General features: G+C 45.5%; 1 protein-coding gene across 1 annotated transcript in view; it reads left to right on the top strand.

The window, feature by feature from the left end:
• Nucleotides 1-332: 332 nt before the first annotated feature.
• Nucleotides 333-13,413, top strand: part of npy2rl (neuropeptide Y receptor Y2, like) — a 112,209-nt gene continuing 99,128 nt past the window's right edge. Inside the window, exons 1-3 of the transcript XR_007031812.1 lie at nt 333-527; nt 659-765; nt 11,710-11,794. The gene's annotated coding sequence lies outside the window, so the exon portion shown is untranslated. The remainder of the gene's footprint in view (nt 528-658; nt 766-11,709; nt 11,795-13,413) is intronic.

Here is a 13,413-nt window from a genome sequence, read left to right as displayed (position 1 = left end):
ATAAAGTACGACCTGACGTATCGTAAGACTCGAACGTCTCGTCTTACTATTGGCATTAACGGGATTTCGTAAATAAATTAATAAAACACAAAAAAAAACGAGGGCCAGTCAATATTGATGAAGACGACTTGACGAGATTCACCGATTGGTTCTGGAGATTGAACTGTGGCCGCTTCAGGGCGTATTTATCGTCGGACGGTCCCAAAGAATTGCTGCAACAAGTGGGGCCGAGTTTGTAGAAGCAGAGGAATGACTTCAGATTGACCCGTAGCAGCAGCAGCAGCACCATGTCCGAGGTGAGATCCTATTCTTATTCATATTTATTGTGAGGACGGCCCCGTTTGTTTGACATCTGGTTGGTGCATTTTTCCTCCGACAGGAGGACTTGACGTCGGACTGGACGAAGCAGGACGTCGTTCTTCTACATCTACTGCCTCGATCTGCTTCAACTGGTCAACTGAGTGGTGACGTCTACAACGACCCACATTCTGACTGGTGACATGTCAGGTGAATTTATAACCACACAGGTATTTATTTCACATCTCTGCAGTTTGACGCAGATGAAAAACCTGCTTGTTACGATTTAGTGTTTCGGTTCCTGTTTCTCCTTGAAATTCCTTAGCAGCGTCTTTTCTTTCCTTTTCTCTCTGTGACTCAGGTTAATAATCCCCGTTCGCCGCCTCGTCCTCTTCCTCTGCTCAGCTTCTCTCCAGTCAGCCCTCGGCGCTCAACACCTCCGTCGCAGTCAGAGTGTGTGTGTGTCAGGTGAGGAAAGTGAGTCTTCAGGTGTTTTCAGCTCCTTGTTGCTGTTTTTGCTGTGTGATGTTTAAAGGACATGAAAGTGCTGCTACCTCTTTTTTTTTTTTTCTTCTTCTACCAGCTGATGGAGGAGAACTTACTGTTATTTAGCTGTGAGTGTGTGTGTGTTTTGCAGGCCTGTGACTAACCATTTTATTGATCGTCTTAACGATGTATCGATTTCACGATGTTTCGATTTAATACTTATGACAAACTTTTAATTCGAGACCAGACATAAAAATCTGCGACTGGCCCCTGTTGATTTGACAGGCGATGAGCCGAAGGGATAAAAAGGAAGAAGGAGAAGAGGAAGTAAAAAAAAAAAAAAACAGGACAGAAGAGAAGTTGGAGAGGAGGTGAAACGAGTACAAGGAAGAGTAAAAGAAAGTTGAGAAAAAGGGTGGTGAAGGGGGAGGAGTGGAATGAAAGATGACCTGTGGACGTGAAGGGAGAAAAACGTTTGCCAAAAAATCCAAACTAATATTTTTACTACTGCAGGAAGTTAAATCTAAATTCCATTAAAGAAAAAAAAGACAAGAAACACGACGGCGCCGGCTGAATCAGCAAGTTTCTTATCGAGCTAATGAGACTGAAAAGTGGGGGAGAAAAGAGCTCCACCGGTCTAATTGTGTTTAGTGAAGAGAGAAACTGATGCTTCGTGTGGAAAATGAAACTAAACGAAGCTCTGAGGAGCCGCACGGCGACAGCTTCAGAGGTTGTTCAACGTTTTCGATGCTACACTTTTTATTTGAGGGTTAATCTAATAAGAAAAAGGAAGAATTTGACATTTTGAGAAGTTCACACGTTCACTTTTGAGACGACAAATGTCAATACCATGTCTCAGGTGATTAATTTAGAGTATGAAGTTGGAGCTCGGACAAACGACAGGCGGTCGATTCTCTCGTTAGCATAGCAGGAGTCAGACGTGTTGACTCGTCTGAGGCCGACAACATGATAAGAACGAGGTCCCGTAATGTCACTTCTCCTTGAACCAACCGAGCTACCGACAGGGGACACTTTACGGCGGCGCACCGCTGCGGCATAACGTATTCTGGACCGTTTAGTTCAACAACCGTATTCAACACGATGTAGAAACATGGAGACTCACACGGAGGTCGGTCCACCTCATTGAACTATATTTAACATATATGAACAGAGTTTTGGACAATATATTAAATTTCCGTGAATAAGTTCTGATGAATAATACTGTGGCCTGATTGGTTTTAGAGTAAACGTTGTCATACATCGACAATATGCCCCTAAATTGCAAAGTGGGATATTTCAATTTAATAAATTGTACAGTTTGATTTGTTCTAGACGTGATCCTAGTTGATAAGAATGTACATTGGCATCACAGTTCCAATGTGGTTCAGTGTCACCGAGAGATGAGAGTTCCAGATACTGAACGTCGGAGGTACTTCTAAAGAGGGGAGGGAAAAGGAGATGAAAGCAGGAAGAGCATCAAGAAGAAGAAGGTGAAGACGGAGTAAGAAGAAGGAATGAGGGAGAGAATCAAGCGGAGAATGAAAAAGCGATAGGGATCAAAGTTGATGAGGAGGGAACTTGAGCCGGAGGGAGGACAAGAAGAAGATGGAGGGGGGAGGTGAGGAAGTTTATATAGATGGGATTATGGAAGCGGTAGCAGCAGGAGGGATGAAGACGGAGGAGGAGGAGGAGAGTGATACTTGTGTTCGAGGCCCTAATGAAGAAACTGGTGTTTGATTATCAGCAGGAGGGAACAAACACACCTGAGTCTACATGGTTAACATTTAATGTGCTGGAGATTAATCCTCCATGTAATCCACGCTGTCAGCAGCAAAACTGCACATTCCTCTTCCTGTTCTTCTTCTGCGCTTTATTATCTGCACACTTTCTTCTGTTCCGTCAGCACAATCTGCAATCGGCGCTTCATCTCCTCCGCTCTTTGACTTTTGTTCTTTCTTTTTTTTTCTGCCTCACACGTCGTCTTCGTCTTTTCCTCCTCCTCTTCTATTTGTTGTGTCTGGCCGCGATGGGAGTTCATTTTCCAGTCAGGCGTCTCCCCGGACGCCTCACAACGCCGCCCTGTCTTTCAAATCAACAGACAGAATCAAAGAAAGCGGCTCCGGGTGCCTCGCGTCGAGTTTGATCTTCACTCGACCACACGACCACATTTCGCGTTCCCACTTTTGATGTCATCCTTTCGCTGTTAGTGCGGAAACTTTGCCGAGTGATGTAACGACCTGGGTACTTTTAATTATTTCAACTTTGTTTCTGAGAGATCGTTTTCGGGCCGTCGTTGGCATGGAGAAGAAATCATTTCTCTGCCGTTGAATCGGGTCATGTTGGCGCGTGTTGGTTGTTTCACGACCTCCGAATTTTTTCCAAAAGCTCACGAGTTACTGACGCTTTAAGAAACGGCGGAGGTCAAAGACGTTCACTCCATGACTCATCATTTCCCTTCGGACGTTACAAGTGTTCCAGCTTGCTCATCCGTTAGCCTCTGTTACTTCTAGACACCAACGGTAATGTCGATATTGGCGTCCATGTTGCTGTTGCCTAGTAGCGCTGTTCTCTCCACCTAGATTGGTTGCTGTCGTTACAATGATCGAGAAGTCGTGGTCGTCCTCTCTGGATTGTGACAAACGATAACCAGATGTTAAATGAATCAGTCTTCAGAGATGAAAATGAAAAATGCCACGTTTCTCCTCCGGTCGTGTTTTTTAATGATAGTAAACTTCCCCCCCCCCCCCCCCCCCCCCCCCCCCCCCCGAGATGAACGATGAGCGCGGGGCAGAACATCACTTTGTGTTTTCCCTCTGCAGACAGTCCAATCTGAACTGTGAGATGGAAGAAACGTTATAATGAGCACATTTGTTTCATATTACGGCCCCGGAAAATGCAGCGACGACGACAACAAAACAAATCTCTCTCATTACAAGAGTGAACCGCCGCCGCTTCACTGAAAAAAACTGAGATGAGCGGAGAACACAAACACGCTCTGGTGAGTCTCCTCGGGGCCCAAACGCCCGCGAGGCAAGAGGACGCTGCCTTCACGACCAGTGGGACATTAGATTTCAGACATCACAGCGAACACTGAGACACTAAGACGTGTCCCACCTGCGTCTCTTAACCGCATCAGACAGGATCGGCATAACGGCTTCACAGAGAAGCTGATGGGAGCTCAAATAACCTCTTCACTCTCGCTCTGGATTGGATCACAGGTCAAGTTCCCCTGCAGGCGGAGATCCAATCAGATCGGGGGCCTAACGGGGACTAACTCTGCTTCTGACGAAACTCGGAGGGAAACTCTCGCTGCACTTGGTGGACTCCTGCTCTAAAAGCTCTGAGTTTGATCTGCACATCAGAGCGAAGACCAGAAGCCCCCTCTTGTAAGGTGTCCTAACGTTTTCCTTCGTCCTCACCTACTTCTGTTGAACCTGGAGTCTGCAGAGGTTTCTGGACAGAATTTGTTCCTGTTGCAAACGCAAAGCTTAGACAGCAAAATTAGAGGAGCGGGCGCCCGAGGGGCTCATTACATCTCCCATTCCTTTCCCCCACATGACACAAGACCTGTTGGAAAGGGGCTTAGGACCTAGTGTGAAAAAACGACTTCTTCATTCTCAGCCCGGGCACATTTGCAAAAAACAACTGAAGAAGAAGCCAAGGAAAGAAATTAGAAGAATAAGAGCCACAGAGGAAGAAGGGAGGATGTTCTTTTAGCCTCGGGATGAGAGAGAATGTTTGAAGAAAAGGGAATTAGGAAGATACTGGGGCAGAGAGTTTAGTTTGAGCTTGTGAATGTCTTCCATTTAATTTAAAACTCCGCTCCACTTCCTGGCGTGTAGGTATGGAGAACCTACGGTGCTGACACACCTGCCGTCCTCACGCAGATGCTAACTGCTAATGCTAACTGTCTGCTGACACACCTGCCGTCCTCTCATGATTCGCTGCCTCTGCTTCACTGGAAGTTTCCAGTTTCTTTGCCTCACATTTGCATATTCGACAGGGATTTGCTTTTCTGTATTTGTGATGTATCAAATCTAGCTTGGAACAGGATTCGTTTTGAATTTCAAATTGCAGAAGTGCAACAGAAATGTCCTCCTCCAGGAGAGGAATGTGAAAACACCAGATACAAGTGGACTATAGTCAATTTCATACATTTTGGATGACGGGAAAAGAAGAAAAACCCTTTGAAGACTCCTGGGCCTTGACGGAGGTACGAGCTCTACTGAGCGACAGTCTAGTTTATTGTGTTATTCATTTGAGGTTTTGTTGAGTCTGGTCGATGCCCGACTGAAGCAGAAGTTGCGTCGGCTCCTTTTGTCCTTGTGGTGCGTTGTGAACATTCTGGCAGCAGCTCGTGTGTGAACAATAAATCAGGAAAACAAACGAGAGCAGATTTTTTTGGGGTAGATGGATGAGAGGAGGGCCGACCTCTGTGGAGCGGGATGGAGGTCGACTGTGCGCCTCGCCTTTCCGCGTCGCCGATGCTTATCGGTGTGTGCAGGTTTATTTATAACAACCAGACGCACCTGGGAACTTGTGGTGTGCAGCATCGCTTCGTTTTCCCGGAGGGGGAAAACACAATCGAAGACGACTGAAGACGAAGACGACTGCTGACCCGACGTTTCTCTCTGAAGCAGAACAAAGCAGGATGGATGAAGGTTAGAGGCGGAGGATGAGAGGACGGTTACCCGGGATAATGGTCGCCACCCTCCGTGGCGAAGATTCCCACAAGAGACAATCAGAAGAAAAAGAAAAATCATAAACTGGGGATAAATTGATTCTCAGCTCGGGGAGGCGGAGGAAACAGATGTCCGAAGAAGAAAATGAAATAACTTTTCACTTGAGTGACGGAAGAATAGAGAGAATGAGAAGGGATTCATCAGCTGCCACAGTGTATGTGAGGACGAATTGGTATTGGATCAGACTGACATGCCGTGGATATTATTGGCCTTTTATTAAAACTCATGGATCAGCAGTCAGTGTCAGTTTCCCGTGACGCCGTCGATAACAAGCGGCGGAATATCTTACTTTTATTTTCGTCCTGAGGGGTTTTGACTTTGAAACATTTAGAGCCTGACGCTGAATGTTCGTCACATGTTGAGTGTGAAAGAGAATTTAAAGATTTCTTTTTTTTAAACGGCCTGAGGCTACAGAGGAACAGACGCAGGTGTAATGATCTGTAACATGTCACCGTTCCTCTGAGATGTGACGAGGAAAAACTTTAAAAAGCTCCTATCAACCGCGTAAGCGACAGCCGCACTAGCATCCGGGTTTGCTCCCTGGAACATTTGTGCTTATTCGCGTGAATTACGACAATATTTGCCCGTCTTCCTCCCACCTTCACTGGGGCGACAGCTAGCGTCCAACTTCCTCGATCAGTAAGCTGCCAACCGGCCACGATACAAATAGCAACTTGTGTCAAACGATGCCGATATCAATATTAGGGAGTTAAAGATCCCCAATACCGATACATCGGTCGATCTATATATATATATATATATATATATAAAATAAATCTCAATGATTTCTAAGATGTCGTTGTCAAACCTTTAAGACAATGAAATGTAATTGGGGCTTTATATTTTAGTTTTTCACTATAAACTTGATCATAAATGAATATAAAATGAGAAAAAAATTACAAAAAGAACCAAATAAATAGAACTTGAATATGAAAAAACACATTTATTTTACGTAAAATGTAAAAACATAAATGCACATTTAAAGGCTCATATCTGTTGGGGATATGAATCTATGTAGATCAATATGAAGAAAAGATGAAGAATGAAGAATATCTCCCAAGCCTACTTGTACATTAATATTTGTCTCTGTTGTTACACACACAAGTCACGCCGGCCCGTCCAAGAGCTGTTGAACTTGTATACAACAACTGCACACGTCCGTCCGTCCCAGGATGCCGAAACAAACACGATCCAAAACATCCAGACGAACAGTCGGAGCTGGCGTCTTGTCAATCGGCAGCCTCGTCACGTTGTGTCTGACGGGCCTGCGGTGGTCTGATCCCCCGCGGATTTTTTTATTGAATGATTTGACAGTAATCATCAGCAGAGCGGGGGAGTCCTTAGCCGGGGCGACGGGGGGAGGACCCGCGGGGCGCGTTGTCACGGAAACCAGACACTGCTGTGACACCCCGCCGAAAGCAGTTTATCTTCGGCTGCGTTGGACTCGAGGCGCCGTGGAGGACAGTTCCCTATTTTTTCACTTCTCTGTTAAAGCTGTTTTTTCCGGCCAAAAGTTCAGAAGGTTCCCAAAAACCGACGGTCTTCGTCTGAACTCTTGACCTCTTCCCTTCAGGACGACTCTCTGTCTTCCCGCCACAGAACCACACCAAGAACCAGCAGTGGACCCGACAACAGCCGTGGCAGCTCATGGAGGCAGCTGTGGTACTTTTTTTGTTGTTTTTACAAAGTCCTTGTCAGAGACTACGATCATTCCCAGGACACAAAACTTTATCAAATCTGAACGCACAGACGAGATCTGCGTATATTTTTACATTCAGTGGGATGTTCGCTCCCCCGGGGGGACATCATTATCTCTGCTGTACGTCTCAAACAGATGTCCATAAATCAAAAGAAAACAATAAAAACTCCGCATAACTTTTATTGTCTTCCTGAACTAAATATAGATGCTAAACGATAATTTGGCAACTGTTGAATGGGCACAAGTTGTAAACTGACATGGTTTAAAAACACTTTCATCATCTTTGTATCACTGTTGGCACTACAGTGTGACAAAAGAAGACGTGAGGATAATTTGACTTTGTGTGTGTTTGAAAGAATCGGCCTCTACTCGCAGTTTTTCTCCAGACACTGAACTAAGGCGCAATCACTCAGGTCGTAAGAATTTCTTCTTCTTCTTCATTTCAGCTCAGTTTTACAATGAAACTGAATTAGTCGACGACTACAACAAACATTCAATCCCGTCGTGACGGCTCAGAATGAAACGTAATGTGTTTTCATCCCCACTGTATATGACACAAAGGGGAAGTGAACACACGTGTCTCCCTATAGAAGGACACAAAGAACGAACGAAAGAAAGAAAGAAACCATTTACATTGATTGGATGTCAGCAAACACAAAACCCCTTTAGATGTCACTTTTCAGGAGGGACGGTCGAGGACAAAAGACTCTGCCTCTCTGGAGTCTTCAAAGGATTTCACAGCAGCGACTTCCACGATGTTGTATATAAAAGAACGACTGAAGTTGACTTTCAGAACATGACGTCCATTTGGCCACAAAAGGCAGGACGAGGGTTACTGGGAAGGTTTCACCAAACTGCGTCACTGTTGGTGTTTTCGTCCTCAGCTGATGAAGTAAATTCCAAAAAAACTTGCATACAACAGTTTCCTAAAATTCAATTGAGAGGTACAGATGCAGGCTCAGGGTGTTTGAGACGTCCCCAGAAATCTTCCATCACCGATGATTGTGTACAGGAAACTCTCCACCCGCCCTTTATCTTTTAGTCTTTGACAGTCAAAGGACAAATGTAAAGCACTGGAGTTCTGGAACTATGGTATCAGATCCTCCGATTGCCGCGCGCTCCTCTTCCCAAGCAAACGTGGCTGGAATCCAGCAGCTCGGCATGTTTATTCGCAGCAATGTGTTATGTTGAATAGTTGCCTTTCGAGAACAAAGGCTCGGCATCTGCAAAATGTTCCCTCATCCACAGGAATGCGTCTGTGCAGAGCGACAGAGAGTAAAACGTCTGAGGGGTCAGTGGACTTCATGAGTCCTGAAATCAGACGAGCCGGAGTCTTTTTGAAAGATTCCTTTCGTATGCCGTCGCTGCATCGAGGGGTGGGGTTCCTACAGCAGTGATCTCTGATGGTACGAGTCAAACGGGCTCCTGCGTTCATACGGACAAACCTCTGACGGGCTTCTTTTTTTTGCCCGCCGCTGGATAAATCGTCTGCAGTTCGCTTTCATGAAGCTGCAAGTTAGAATTTGGTGGAATGATCACAAGGCCGACGTCTCTGTCGCCGCCCACAGCAAACATCTGAAACGTAGTGGTCAACACTAAACTCCAGTTGGTGAAAATGTTCTGGTTGTAATATATGAGGAGAATTCTTTTTATATATACTGTTGACTTTTTGTCAGTTTTTTGCATTATACTCCCGAGATGAACAACTTCAGTCCTACAAGACGATCAGTGACTGTATATAAAGACGGACACAATAATATAGGAATGAAAAAAAAAACGTTAAAGAAAAGATACAAAAGAAAAAACTATAACTGTGTTTGGGAGATCATATTGTATCCTGTTGGGAATATTGATTGCCCTCCTCTGCTGCTTCACTGCCATCAATATCTGTCTTGTTTGTATCCACTACAGCACAACGCATGTGTGTGTCTGTGTGTGCGTGCGTCAGCGAGGTGTGACTGGTCGATCGCCCGGAGAGAGAGGAGAGAGAGGAGAGTGATGAATCTGAGAACAACCTCGGCTGACGTTTTATTTGGAGCCGCACCAAATTGTGAACACTCATAGAATTTTTTCTCTTCTTCATTTTGAAATATTCATGAATTATAACCTGTGAAAATCACACAAAGTGAAAGGGAAGTGAGGGGCAGGAGAGCGCGAAGCAAACCGGTGTAGAAACAAAACTGTCGGTGAATAACAATAAAAGGTCACAGATAACGGAGTGTTCTCGTGACTAAGACAAAAAAACACAATTAAACTCTCGACAGTGTGACATTACAGCTTCACGGGCGGCGGCGGTTCATAGTGTCTCACGTTAATTAAAGATAACGAGAGGGACAACAGGTTATTATCACACGTGTGTTGTTCGACTCAAAGAGCCACATAATGGGCCGGGTCGGAGCCGAAGGCAAGGTGACTGGACGGGAGGCGAGGGTGAGAGTAATCCCGTGTGTGTGTGTGTGTGTGTGTGTGTGTGTGTGTGTGTGTGTGTGTGTGTGTGTGTGTGTGTGTGTGTGTGTGTGTGTGTGTGTGTGTGTGTGTGTGTGTGTGTGTGTGTGTGTGTGTGTGGGGGGTGTTAAAACAGGACAAAGTCAACAGTACGTAAGAGCGGATTTGGCCTCGAGTGGAGATGATGATGTTACTCCACGTTTCCTCCAGAGGCTCAATAACAGATCCTCAAACAGCTGCGGGAATTGTGTTTGACTGCGATGACCTGACCTCAACACCCAGGTTCACCTACCTGTCTGTGTTACCCATGACTGTGCGTATATAAATATATACAAGGACGATCAGCGACTTTAAAGAAATCCTGTCTTTCTAGCCATTCAACACTTTTTTCCTCTTCCTTATCTTTTTAATCTTTACATTTACCACATCCTCCTTTAAACACAATCTCGACTTCTCCTCCTCCGCTATGCTGCATCGTAATTCACCAGATGACACGACCCCATAAATCTCTTCACGTTAAAAAGTCGTCCACCTCAGGCCTTCGCTCTGCCAGCGTTTAACAAACGGCTGCATTACGTCCCGTCAGTCATGTGGCGCCGCTTCAAGCATTTCTTCCTTTTCATCTCAACCCCAAGTGACCAAAGTTTGACCGTGTGCTTGTCGACTGCGAGGACGAGAGTCCAGCCCGCGCCACTCGAGCAGATGGAGTTTCCACTCCATTTGCCAGAAGTCAAACTGCCGCGGCTATCGGCGTGTTTACAGCGGCAGATTCACCCGTCCGTCCTGACGTATCCTTGACTCACCACATCTCACAGTGGCCCCGCTGGCTCTCGCTCTCCCTCAGGATTTCATCTCTGCTGGGGATTTGAAGTGTTATTCCCGCCGCACTCACCGAGCTCTGGAGGCGTTCACGTGCTGTCTCACTAAAACCTTTTACACCTGTGGGGCAACTCACTCGTGAACGACGCTCAGGAAATAAAAGGGGTGAAGCTTGAGATGTCCTTTTGGTTTCTGCGCTGAACCAATGTCCGTGACGCTGTCGCTTTGGATTTTCTTTCAATTTCTCTCAAGTGCAGAAGTTTGTCTATGCTTTTTACAGCTCGTCACCGGGTATTCAAGTAAACTGTGACAATCTGCTGTAGATTTTGAATCTAACACACAAAATTTCCATAATTTAGGTATTTCACCTGCTAAAAATTGTAAAAAAACATGAAAAATTGTCTTGGATGTATCATTGCGTCATGTAGTTTTCGTGGATCTACATGTTTTAAATGTCACTCTAACACAAGCCTTTGTTTTTGCGACATTACCAAACAGCTAATCAAGTGTTGCCAACCTTATAAACATACCTTAGTCCTAATCACCAGCTCTGACTTAGCTACCTTAGCTAACTGATACCCCTGGCAAGCTACGACCAAACAATGGCTACGGCACCGGGTTTAAAGTGGAGGGGGGCTTCAAGTCCTCTGAAATGACCATCACATCTCATTGAGGCAGAACATTTTGGCTAACCAAAGTGTTCTTCAGTATTTCCCCCGCCCCCGTTTGAGCGATGACGTCGCCTGAAAACCACAGAGAATCACTTAAATCACAGAAATTCAAACGTCAGCTCGCCGCGAGCACCCAAACCACCGAATGTCGTCAGAGCGTCCCCCCCGCGGAGGATCTGTCAAACTCCCGCTGAGTCGCAGCTCAGCGACATGTTGTTTCTTTACGCGGGGAAAGAGGCTTCTGTGTGTTACTGAGGATTTACTGTCAGTCCACACTGATTCTGATTCTATTGGATTTCTACTGATGATCAGTAAAAACCACAGTGATGAAAGGTGCAGAACTTTCTCCCCATTTTGAATTCTTGTCCCCCAGAAGTTATGTTAGGCTATTAACTTTTTAACGGCCAGTTTTACCTCCTTTACCTGTCTTTTAATTAATACAATTTTAGTGTAAGATGATTCATTTTGAATGTTGATGCCTCAGTGTCTGAAATATGCCTAGGAGGTTATGTTTTCACCCCTGTCCCTTTGTTTGTTTGTTTGTCTGCAGAATTACGCAAAAACTCAAGAAGCGGTTTCCATGAAACTTGGTGGACGGATTGGACGTGGGCCAGCAAAGAATCCAGTAAAAGTCGGTGGGGTGTTTTAATCTCTTTCTTTAACATTGCATCTTTTTGTTTAAAATTTTGCACAGAATAATTAATAGAAAGCATAGAAAATCAGACATATTTACACCGATATCTATGAATGTGTGAGATTCGGTGCGGATTGATGACTACTGAGTTACAGTGTAGTATTTACATATACACACATGTATACATATCTGCTTTAGTCTTAGTAGCTTTGATAATGGTTCAAACCTTTTCCCTTTTCATGTCTGCACCTTTTTGAATATTTCATCCACATGTTTGGAGACTCCACTTGAATTCAAATGAGGTTCGGTGTTCTTTCTTTTTTTTTCTTTTCAAAAAAGCTGCTGCCTGTTGCTGCTGATTTGTAAATTTGTAAATTAAGGAATTGGACAGATGCATATCTTCATTGAAACAGTAGCTTTCTGCTGGTTTAGTGTCGCTCTTCCATCCAGTCTCGGGACTCGTACGGGACAGAGTTTAATGCAATCGTGACTCTCTCCGGTAAACCGCCTCGTCTCTCATACTCCAGTGCCTCTGGTACAAACGTGTGCTCGCTACAGGCCGAGTAGATCCCTTTGAAAATCATCTTGGTTATGATCCTCTCGCAGCTGATTTCACCGAACAAGTACAGTTGAGGGATCATAGAACATTAAATCAACAATGAACACGATTCTGCGTTGAACAGAAATGTTGTTCAAATGTCATGGGTCGAGGCGGCTGTCGAGATCCACCTCTTGACCACGGAACTCTGTCCTGATTGGCTGAAGGCTTCACCGACACACGTGACGTGTCTCCAGGGTCACTTCACTTGTCCAGCTCGACTCTAAGAGTATTGCACCGCGACTTTGTGTCTTTTCCACAGCACACGGATGGAAACGTATCTGGTTGGGGGCAGCGGCACCCCGCTGCCGAAGCAGGTCATGTGAAGCCACGTCTTCCACATGCTGACAAGGATAAGCTTTCCACTGACCGAAGACCAACCGCCCCTGTACTGACATGTAAACCCCCCGCCACAAAACCAGCTGCCTCCTGTTATGAGATGAAGCTGAGAGGATTCCCCGAGGCGCCCAGATCCGCAGAAGAGGTGGAGGAGACCTTTCGAAAAGAAGAACATATGTTATATGTATGTATAAAGAATCCGGAAAACTTACATCTGTGCCATTATGTAGCTATTCTCTCGGGGATGTTCGGCATTTGAACATTTTCTATTTGCGCAGACGGGGGTTGGGTCTTCGCAGTCTGAACCTCTGGGGAGAACTGTTGCTCCGGGTTTCCCTGCAGACTCGGCCTGGATCTCGTTCTCCAGGTTTCCCTCTAGCTGCCACGTGGGGGGGCACAGCAGGAGTCCTGGTGGTTCAGAGGCACACGGACATCAACATGGAGATCTTTGATGCGCGAGACCTCTAACATGCAATGTAATCCAGAGCCGCGGGGAACGTGGATTTAAAAATCCCAAATGAACGATCTCTCGCAGCTTTCAACACCCGGTTATTTTTTTTCTTTTCCTGGCTGTCAGCTGCCAATTATCCCCATCAGGCTTCCGCAGCTGAGGCAGCAGTCCCCGATGATGTGAACATCCACAGCATCCACTCTTAAGATGGAAACCTCTGGCCCAAACTGAG

This window comes from Scophthalmus maximus, chromosome 12 (genome assembly GCF_022379125.1).
Source record: "Scophthalmus maximus strain ysfricsl-2021 chromosome 12, ASM2237912v1, whole genome shotgun sequence".
NCBI lineage: Eukaryota > Metazoa > Chordata > Actinopteri > Pleuronectiformes > Scophthalmidae > Scophthalmus > Scophthalmus maximus.
Note: the sequence above shows the minus strand (reverse complement) of the source record. Positions and strands in the feature narration are given on the sequence as shown.